This window comes from Neoarius graeffei, chromosome 10 (assembly GCF_027579695.1).
Source record: "Neoarius graeffei isolate fNeoGra1 chromosome 10, fNeoGra1.pri, whole genome shotgun sequence".
Classification (NCBI taxonomy): domain Eukaryota; kingdom Metazoa; phylum Chordata; class Actinopteri; order Siluriformes; family Ariidae; genus Neoarius; species Neoarius graeffei.
The window spans coordinates 89,869,795-89,881,446 of record NC_083578.1 but is presented as its reverse complement, the minus strand read 5'-3'; positions in this window follow the sequence as shown (position 1 = coordinate 89,881,446).

The following is an 11,652-nucleotide window of genomic DNA, read 5'->3' as shown; positions in this document are numbered from 1 at the left end:
TAAAGCCTAATGCTGAACAGCTGAACAGCATGTCTATCCTCACACTCTCTTTTTTAAAATAGATGCACGTCATAATCCATAAAGATAGCAACAAGCACGTATCGGACTGCACGAAGCAAAGCCTGTGTGTTATTATGATCAAACACACACTGAAGTGTTATGAGTTCCAGCTCATATTAGATTTTTCTTCCAAAAAATATGACAATTGTCATTGTAATTTTTATTATTATTATAAGTTGTTTTTCTTTTTTCTTTTTAATCCTGACAAATAACTTCTGGTCAAGGTATGAAATTTTTCACCCGCAGCTGCTATTGATCATATAAATGTTGTGTCATAAAATATAAGAACCAATCACATTCTACTATGCAAATACAGGGGAAATGCAAGATGGGTTTATTATGGATGGGGTGGGGCATGTAGGTTTGCAGGTGTTTCATGGAATATGGATTTATTTAATGAGGTCAAAAATGTAGGTGATTTTTTTAAAGATAGATATGTATATGGTAAAAAAAACAGCCCAGTTTATTTAATATTTATTATATTATAATTCTACGAGAATATTCTACGGTTATTGTGAGATTCTTAAATTAAGGTGAATTTTATCCTTTTTAAAAATTATCTTCTTAAACTGAATGATTATTTTGTTACTTTAAAACATCTGTCTCATTTAGCTTATACAGTATCATATCCAGAAAAAATGGCTTAAATATTCTTATAATAATTCTATAATAATGTGTGGCAGCGGGGGCGTGGTCAAGCGCCGGTCTGTGACAGGAGGGCGGAGTCAGGGAAGGTAAGTGGCAGAATCACGCCACCTGAGAGCAATTAACCTGTTTGTGTGTCTTCCCAGTGACTGCGCCCTATATCAGGAGGGAGAGCGAGAGCAGAAGGAGCTCAGCCCTGAACCAGACGCCGGTTGTGTGTCTGTCATTGTTATACTGAAAAGTGTGGCAATAAAGCCCTTTATAAAACCTGATCTCTGTTCTGCCGTCCTCTGTGCTCCACCCACACGTAGGGTCTCTTACAGTGGTGCCGAAACCCGGGACAGTGGAGCACCAAACCAGCAGCCCCATGGAATCCTCCCCGTTCGCCGATCTGGTCCACGCCCTCGCCACGGCTCAGCAAAGCCAGCACCAGGCACTCGTTACGCTCCGAAAGGAGCAGGAGCAGCGCTTCGAAGCCCTGGTGCTGGCCCAGCAGGAAGATCGCGAGGCGTTCCGGCATCTCCTCGCGTCGGCGGGGTCCACCAGCGCTCCGGCCGCGGGCCCGTCTCCCCTCATTGTCACCAAGATGGGCCCGCAGGACGACCCCGAGGCGTTCATCACGTTGTTTGAACAGGTCGCCGAAGCCTCGGGGTGGCCGATGGAGCAGCGCGCGGCGCGCCTCCTCCCCCTGCTCACGGGAGAGGCACAGCTGGCCGCGCTACAGCTCCCCGCCGACCGCCGGCTGGCCTTCGCGGACCTCCGCCGGGCCGTCCTCCAGCGCGTGGGGCGCACACCGGAGCAACAGCGCCAGCGCTTCCGCGCGCTGCGACTGGAGGAAGTCGGCCGGCCGTTCGCGTTCGGCCAGCAGCTCCGGGACGCCTGCTGGCGGTGGCTGAGGGCCAACGATCGCGACGCCGAGGGAATCGTCGACCAGGTGGTACTGGAACAGTTCATCGCCCGCTTACCAGCCGGAACCGCGGAGTGGGTCCAGTGCCACCGCCCGGCGTCGCTGGATCAGGCAGTCGAGCTGGCGGAGGATCATCTGGCGGCTGTCCCGGCGGCAGGACAGCAGATGGCATCTCTTCTCTCCTCTTCTCTCTCTCTCTCTCCCCCTCCTCCTGTGTCCTGTCCTCGCCCCATTCCCCCTCCGCGGAGGCGGGGGCCGGCACCCCCCCAGCCGGCCCGCCGCACCCGCGGTGCCCTCCCGTTTCTCCCTTCTGTGTCTGTCTCTCCCCCACCTCAGGTGAGTGAACCCCAGATCACCGGTGCAGAGGGAAAGCCCGGGCCGGTTTGCTGGCGCTGCGGGGAACCGGGCCACCTTCAACAGCAGTGCACGGCAATGGAAGTGGGCGCGGTGGTTCGGATCCCCGACGCGCCAGAGGCCGCCCTCGATCGGGCCGGAGCGTATCGCATACCGGTGAGTATCCAAGGGGCTACATATCAGGCGTTGGTGGATTCTGGTTGTAATCAGACCTCAATTCGCCAAAGCCTGGTTCAAAACGAGGCATTGGGGGGAGCACAAGGGGTGAAGGTGTTATGTGTGCACGGGGATGTTCACAGCTACCCTTTGGTGTCGGTCCACATTATTTTCAGAGGGGAAAAATTCATAGTAAAGGCGGCGGTTAATCCTCGCCTTACCCACTCTCTAATTTTGGGGACTGATTGGCCGGGATTTCGGGGTTTAATGACACGCCTAGTCGAGAGTGGGTCCTGCCATTTGACAGGGGGAGGTCCCGGTGTCGCTTTGGCGGGAGCAGCTGTCACAGAGCCGTCTACGTCATCTCCGCGTCAGAGTGAGGAGCCGCCGGCTCCTCCTCTCTCTATTGGGGAATCCCTCGCGGATTTCCCATTAGAGCAGTCGCGAGACGAGACTCTGCGGCATGCGTTTGACCAAGTGAGAGTAATCGATGGTCAAACGCTCCAGCCGAACGCCACCCCGTCCTTCCCCTACTTCGCGATTATGAAGGATAGATTATACCGAGTGACGCAGGACACTCAAACGAAAGAGCGAGTCACGCAGCTTTTAATTCCGAAGAGCCGCCGGGAATTGGTATTCCAGGCGGCTCACTTTAATCCCATGGCTGGACACTTGGGGCAGGATAAGACACTAGCCCGAATAATGGCCCGTTTCTATTGGCCGGGGATTCGCGGCGATGTCCGTAGGTGGTGTACGGCATGCCGCGAATGCCAGTTAGTAAACCCAGCGGCCATTCCAAAAGCGCCTTTGCGCCCTCTACCGTTAATCGAGACCCCGTTTGAGAGAATTGGGATGGATCTCGTCGGGCCATTAGATCGGTCAACACGAGGGTACCGCTTTATATTAGTTCTGGTGGACTATGCAACGCGATACCCGGAAGCAGTGCCTCTGCGCAATATCTCAGCACGCAGTATTGCAGAGGCACTCTTCCGCGTCATCTCCCGAGTTGGAATCCCGAAAGAGATTCTGACTGATCAAGGCACTACGTTTATGTCACGAACACTGCGCGAACTGTATGGGTTATTGGGGATTAAGCCGATCCGCACCAGCGTGTATCACCCACAAACGGACGGTTTAGTGGAACGATTCAACCGCACCCTCAAAAATATTATTAAAAAATTCGTAAGTGAGGACGCACGTAACTGGGATAAGTGGCTCGAACCCTTGCTGTTCTCAGTGCGAGAGGTCCCCCAAGCCTCCACGGGGTTCTCCCCGTTTGAATTATTATATGGGCGTAAGCCGCGCGGCATCCTGGACGTGCTGCGGGAAAATTGGGAGGAGGGACCTTCACAAAGTAAGAACGAAATTCAGTACGTTATGGACCTGCGCGCAAAACTCCACACGCTCACCCACCTAACTCAGGAGAATTTGCGGCAGGCCCAGGAACGGCAAGCCCGCCTGTACAACAAGGGTACGCGCCTTAGAGAGTTCACTCCGGGAGATAAGGTACTCGTACTGTTGCCCACGTCGAGCTCCAAATTGATCGCCAAGTGGCAAGGACCCTTTGAGGTCACACGGCGAGTCGGGGACGTCGACTATGAGGTGAGGCGAACGGACAGGGGTGGGGCGCTACAGATTTACCACCTCAACCTGCTTAAACTCTGGAACGAGGAGGTCCCCGTGGCGTTGGTGTCGGTAGTTCCAGAGAAGGCGGAGCTGGGGCCGGAGGTTCAAAAAGGGACATTGGCATCACGTACCTCTCCGGTCCCCTGTGGAGACCACCTCTCCCCGACCCAACTCACGGAGGTCGCCCAGTTGCAGACCGAGTTTTCGGATGTGTTCTCGCCCCTGCCCGGTCGCACTAACCTCATAGAGCACCACATAGAGACGCCCCCGGGGGTGGTAGTGCGTAGCCGCCCTTACAGGCTACCTGAACACAAAAAAAAGGTGGTTCGGGAAGAACTTCAGACCATGCTCGAAATGGGCATCGTCGAGGAGTCCTACAGTGACTGGAGCAGCCCGGTGGTCTTGGTACCCAAGGCCGACGGGTCGGTCCGGTTCTGTGTGGACTATAGAAAAGTCAACGCGGTGTCTAAATTCGACGCGTACCCAATGCCTCGTATTGATGAGTTGCTCGATCGACTCGGCACTGCTCGCTTTTATTCGACACTGGATTTGACGAAGGGATATTGGCAGATCCCCTTGACTCCACTATCCCGAGAAAAAACGGCCTTTTCCACACCGTTTGGTTTACACCAATTCGTCACCCTTCCGTTTGGGCTGTTTGGGGCCCCCGCAACGTTTCAGCGGCTGATGGACAGAGTCCTCCGCCCTCACGCCACATATGCGGCAGCATATTTAGATGACATAATCATCTATAGCAATGACTGGCAGCGGCACCTCGAACATCTGAGGGCCGTCCTTAGGTCGCTGAGGCGAGCGGGGCTCACAGCCAACCCAAAGAAGTGTGCGATTGGGCGGGTGGAAGTACGGTATCTGGGCTTCCACTTGGGCAACGGGCAGGTGCGTCCCCAAATTAATAAGACGGCAGCAATTGCGGCCTGCCCGAGGCCCAAGACCAAAAAGGGGGTGAGACAGTTCCTGGGGCTGGCTGGCTATTATCGCAGGTTTATACCTAATTATTCGGACGTCACCAGCCCGCTGACTGATCTCACTAAAAAGGGGGCACCAGATCCGGTCCAGTGGACGGAGCAGTGCCAGCGGGCTTTCTCAGAGGTAAAGGCTGCACTGTGTGGGGGGCCACTTCTACACTCCCCTGACTTTTCTCTCCCTTTTATGTTGCAGACCGATGCGTCGGACAGAGGGCTGGGGGCGGTTTTGTCCCAGGAGGTGGAGGGGGAGGACCGCCCTGTCCTGTATATCAGCAGGAAGCTGTCGGTGCGTGAGGGGCGCTACAGCACCATAGAGAAAGAGTGTCTGGCCATCAAGTGGGCGGTTCTTGCCCTCCGGTACTACCTGCTGGGGTGCCCTTTCACCCTCTGTTCGGACCACGCGCCCCTCCAGTGGCTCCACCGCATGAAAGATGCCAACGCGCGGATCACCCGTTGGTATCTGGCGCTCCAACCCTTTAATTTCAAGGTGGTCCACAGGCCGGGGGCGCAGATGGTCGTGGCGGACTTCCTCTCCCGTCAAGGGGGGGGGGGGGAGTCGGCTGCAGGCCGGACGGCCGCCCGGCCTGAGTCGGGCGGTGGGGGTATGTGGCAGCGGGGGCGTGGTCAAGCGCCGGTCTGTGACAGGAGGGCGGAGTCAGGGAAGGTAAGTGGCAGAATCACGCCACCTGAGAGCAATTAACCTGTTTGTGTGTCTTCCCAGTGACTGCGCCCTATATCAGGAGGGAGAGCGAGAGCAGAAGGAGCTCAGCCCTGAACCAGACGCCGGTTGTGTGTCTGTCATTGTTATACTGAAAAGTGTGGCAATAAAGCCCTTTATAAAACCTGATCTCTGTTCTGCCGTCCTCTGTGCTCCACCCACACGTAGGGTCTCTTACATAATGTAATTATCAGATCAGTGTGATACTGTTGACTGTATTCATGATATTTTTATTAAAATATTTCTTTTCATGTTTTAGGTGTTGGGTTTTTGTGTGTATAAATCTATAGCACCATAAGTCCACCGAATGAGCCACGAATTCCTGGAGGTTTTGTGATCAGAGAACATTTCATGAGCACCAGTGGAACACCGTGTCTCTCTGCTCATTAACACTCCGTATTTCATCACATCCACAGTCGTCCTGGTTATATGATCCATACCCATGTGAGAGAGGTTGGACGGGAAGGTCAGGGAAGGTTACGACGCTTCAGTACTCAGTACTTATTTCCATACACATGCAAACACACCAGCGTTTTATAAACTTGTCGTGTGGTCAGTGAATATGATTGAGCTTCATTGACAGAATAACAAAACAATTATGGTGACCATGATGATCAAAATGGCTTATTTCTAACCTACTGCTTTGAAAATCTAAATCTTATGTCTACTCCTTATGCCCTTTCAGGGTGCTTGGAATCATCGTCATAGCAATCTAATACTGTATTTATGTGTAAGAGAGGACAAATTAAATCCTCTGGAGTGTTCATTCGGTCTGATTTGGCGTTCGAGATAGCTGCAGGTATGGACACGTGGTCTCCTGGGGTGGGTTTCCCGATAACGTTGCACTTCATGGTGAAAGAGAGAGTTTAAAGATGCTCTTAAACACAACAAACGTTGTCTCTGTACATGGTTTTCCCGAACACACTCGTAAGAAGGACTCTTAAGAGCAACATTACAAAGAGCGTCTTTACAGTGCGCATCCTCGATAAAAGTATTCATGCTGTAGTTGCTGAAGGCATTAGTAGTTGCTAAATCCAGTCGATGAGATCACATGACGTTCGTTTTTAACCAAAAACCAATGAAATATAAAGTGTTAAAATATGTTAATATAATGTATCATCGTTAAGCATGGCATATATAATGTGGTAATTAGTAATCGAACTATTTTACATTTTCGGACAATAACATATTTTGTTCCAAGCATGTTTTTTTAAATTAAATGAACAAACGTCCACACAAAATAAAGAATAAGCTAATTAATTCAGTAAATGTTTTCCCTATGCCCATTCCCCAAGTATTTAAAAGAAACAGAAATAGCTAAAAGAATATAGTTTTTTTTTCTCCTCGATATCTCCTGTTCCACGCTCCAGCCCAGTCGGTGGTGGTAACGCACCTTTAAGTTGGTTTCCCAACCACCAAAAAACCTTAAAAAATAAAAATAAAATGGCGGCTCATATTGCTGAACCAACCGAGGATGAAATAAAAACTCTACTCGAAAACAAAACCCCCAAAAATACAAAGATTCAACAAAATGTGGAATAAAAGTATTTGCTAGTAAGAACAGTTGTTTTTTTATTTATCAAGAATTATTATTATGCCATTTTCCACAAATTGCTCCTGTCATTTCGCCGGTTTGTTTCCATTCTAAGCGCAAATGATTTTGTCGTATGTTTTGTATAAAGCTTTTATTTATTGAATTTGCAAAAAATAAAAATGCTCAGTTTCTCTAAGGCCCTGTCCACACAGCAACGGATTCAGGTGAATCTGATAAAATTGTTTATCGTTTCGGCCTGGCATCCACACGGCACCGGCGTTTTGGGTGCCCCAAAACGATATTTTTTGAGAACGGGTTCCAGAGTGGAAAAATCTGGCAACGGCGCCGTTGCGAAGTCATCTGGATGAGTAGAACAGATTTGTTGACGATGACGTCACAACCACATGACTAGAACAAGCAGCACTCTCGCTGTTTTGTATGAACCACTGCATTGCATTCACTTTTGTATACAGCTTTTCTTTTAAATAAACAAATAACTGAACCATTTCTTGAATTTCTTTTTTTATTGGATAAGACTGCTTTTCAAAATGTTCACACAATATAAAAAGTTATATAAATTATATAAAAATGCTTTTCAAAATGTTCACACACAATAAGAAAATTAAGTTATATAAAACTATGCACACTAATAAAACTAATTTGTACACACAGAAGGCACGATTTCCTCGCGTAGTCGCAGCCATCTTCTTGTTGTTGTGTGTTTGTTCCTGTGAGTGCTTCACACCGGGTAGAAGAAGGGGTTTATGCACATGCGTCCTACTTCCATTGTTCTGGTGTCTCCGATGGGACTGTCTTACAGCGCACGTAGAGGTGTGGCATGTGTATTGCATCGTTTTCAGCAAGCGTTGCGTTGCCATATGTACCTGATATTTTACTGATCTGTTGCCCATGTGGACGCGATATTTTTTTAAATAAAATCTCGTTGCCGTTGTCGTGTGGATGTAGCCTAAAGCCAGTGAATGTGGATAGAATAAAACAGTTATTCCATGAAATTAAGTCATACGTGAGCTGATAGCCAATGAGGCATGTAGCACGATGTTAGAGCTGCAGAAATTTGTCTCATTTATGACACTAAATTCGATAATCACTTGTCTAATGGAGTTAAATGTGATTAAAATGTTGCGATATCAATATGATGTCACGATATCCATACATAATTCCATAACATTGAAATACAACCCTGATTCCAAAAAAGTTGGGACAAAGTACAAATTGTAAATAAAAACAGAATGCAATGATGTGGACGTTTCAAAATTCCATATTTTATTCAGAATAGAACATAGATGACATATCAAATGTTTAAACTGGGAAAATGTATCATTTAAAGAGAAAAATTAGGTGATTTTAAATTTCATGACAACAACACATCTCAAAAAAGTTGGGACAAGGCCATGTTTCCCACTGTGAGACATCCCCTTTTCTCTTTACAACAGTCTGTAAACGTCTGGGGACTGAGGAGACAAGTTGCTCAAGTTTAGGGATAGGAATGTTAACCCATTCTTGTCTAATGTAGGATTCTAGTTGTTCAACTGTCTTAGGTCTTTTTTGTCGTATCTTCCGTTTTATGATGCGCCAAATGTTTTCTATGGGTGAAAGATCTGGACTGCAGGCTGGCCAGTTCAGTACCCGGACCCTTCTTCTACGCAGCCATGATGCTGTAATTGATGCAGTATGTGGTTTGGCATTGTCATGTTGGAAAATGCAAGGTCTTCCCTGAAAGAGACGTCGTCTGGATGGGAGCATATGCTGCTCTAGAATCTGGATATACCTTTCAGCATTGATGGTGTCTTTCCAGATGTGTAAGCTGCCCATGCCACACGCACTAATGCAACCCCATACCATCAGAGATGCAGGCTTCTGAACTGAGCGCTGATAACAACTCGGGTCGTCCTTCTCCTCTTTAGTCCGAATGACACGGCATCCCTGATTTCCATAAAGAACTTCAAATTTTGATTCGTCTGACCACAGAACAGTTTTCCACTTTGCCACAGTCCATTTTAAATGAGCCTTGGCCCAGAGAAGACGTCTGCGCTTCTGGATCGTGTTTAGATACGGCTTCTTCTTTGAACTATAGAGTTTTAGCTGGCAACGGTGGATGGCACGGTGAATTGTGTTCACAGATAATGTTCTCTGGAAATATTCCTGAGCCCATTTTGTGATTTCCAATACAGAAGCATGCCTGTATGTGATGCAGTGCCGTCTAAGGGCCCGAAGATCACGGGCACCCGGTATGGTTTTCCGGCCTTGACCCTTACGCACAGAGATTCTTCCAGATTCTCTGAATCTTTTGATGATATTATGCACTGTAGATGATATGTTCAAACTCTTTGCAATTTTACACTGTCAAACTCCTTTCTGATATTGCTCCACTATTTGTCGGTGCAGAATTAGGGGGATTGGTGATCCTCTTCCCATCTTTACTTCTGAGAGCCGCTGCCACTCCAAGATGCTCTTTTTATACCCAGTCATGTTAATGACCTATTGCCAATTGACCTAATGAGTTGCAATTTAGTCCTCCAGCTGTTCCTTTTTTGTACCTTTAACTTTTCCAGCCTCTTATTGCCCCTGTCCCAACTTTTTTGAGATGTGTTGCTGTCATGAAATTTCAAATGAGCCAATATTTGGCATGAAATTTCAAAATGTCTCACTTTCAACATTTGATATGTTGTCTATGTTCTATTGTGAATACAATATCAGTTTTTGAGATTTGTAAATGATTGCATTCCGTTTTTATTTACAATTTGTACTTTGTCCCAACTTTTTTGGAATCGGGGTTGTATATTCATAATGTTTTGTGTATATTTATTTCATAATTAACTTGATGTACTTGCAATAAACAAAAAAAATAATTGAACGCCGGCAGCAGATTCAATACCAGTCTCCGCCCACTGACTGTACGAGTCCCTGGAGGCGCGGTCTGTGTATTCGGCTACGAAGAGACGCTCTTTGTTGTGAAAAAGTGATCCAGGTCCATCGTCCAGTAAGAGCAAATTAAAGTACTACTTTGGCTATGATGTTGTTCAGGAAAACCACGCTAGCTTAACAATGGATCTTAAGAGGCAGTTAAAGATGCTCTTAGTGTTAAGAGGCTTTTGGGAAAGCCACCCCTGAAGTCTTCGTTAAATAATGTAAAGAAAACAGAAAACCATTAAGTCCCTCGCCACATTAAAAATAACAGCATGCTGAGGACCAGCGAAATGACAACTTGACAAAACAGCTGAATGTGTTTGAACATGTTTGCTGGACGTTGTTATGAGTTTCACATGTCCTATGGTCCTGTTTCTTTGCTCCATGATGACAGGTGCCATACCGAGTGTGTATGCAGGAACAGAATCATCTCCAGATGTGATGGAAATAAATCATCCGCCTGGACATTTAAAGGTCCAGCCATCACTATTCTGGTCTAAATATAAGCAGAGATTGCGCAAATCCAAATCCAAGCAGTGCTTCTCATGACACCATCGGCATGCGACGGGGAGCACAGAATTCCTGAGCTTTAGGGCATCAAATCAATTAGTGTCATGTTTCTCACCAAATGGAATGGCACACAAAAGTTAGTGCTTTTGTTATTGGTAACAGTGACGAAGTTCAGAGAGCAAACACGACAGAAACACACACATATATCTGTATTTGTGAGCTGTGAACACTGTCCCTGTCCATTTGTTGCTGAGATAATCTCTTAAATCCCCATCTAAGAGGAGTGTCTCAGTTTCACAGCTTCACCCAAGACCAATCACAGAGCTGCGGCTCTCACCGAGGCCCCAAATCCCCTTCTCCTATTAGCCGACCTTGAAACTATCCCGAGTCACATACCAGCTCTTCACCACTATGTGTAGCTCCAAGCTCTGGTGTAGGTTTCAAAAAACAAGCAAGCCTTTTTGCTTCATGTGTACCTGATGGTTATTTATGGATGCAGAGTGTGCTTGTAAATTCAGTATCAGAGTATCAGTGAATCGAGTGAAAAAAATTCATTCAGAAATGCAAAACATTGTGCTAGCAAGCTAATGGCCTAATGGTTAGAGAAGCAAAAGGTCACTGGTTTGATTCCCTGGACCAACAGAAATGGCTGAAGTGCCCTTGAGCAAGGTACCTAACCCCCAACTCCTCCCCAGGCTGCTCTGGGTATGTTTGGTAAAATTCATTGGTTCAGAACCTGAAAAGTTGGAACCAGCTGGAACCAAAATATAGCTGGTTTTTCTAGCGCAATCTGTCATGTCATCAGTGGGCGTGTCATTAGTTTGGAGAGGAAGCAGAGAGCAGCAATGGACAACCATCTTGTGCCACGCCCTCCATTCATGACGCATCCCTGATTACAACGGTTCTGCTCAAAACTTCAAAGAATCCTGAATGGAACTGATTCAAGAAAAGGTTGGTCGAAAAGTGGTATGTGAGGTTTGTTTGTTTGTTTGTTTTCTCATAACACCTCAGTAATACTTGGAAGACCACTATAACAGTGTCAGATCTCAATCTACCTTCTGATTTGAGTCATGTCCCAAACCACTGTATTATATAGTATGTTAGTACATCAGTGGATTCTACACAATTCAGACATCCTATTTAGCGGACTGAATTCTTACTGAATGTGTTGTAGGTTAATCCACAGGAAGGAGAAGTCCAGCCAACACCATCACAACATCTTCCACAA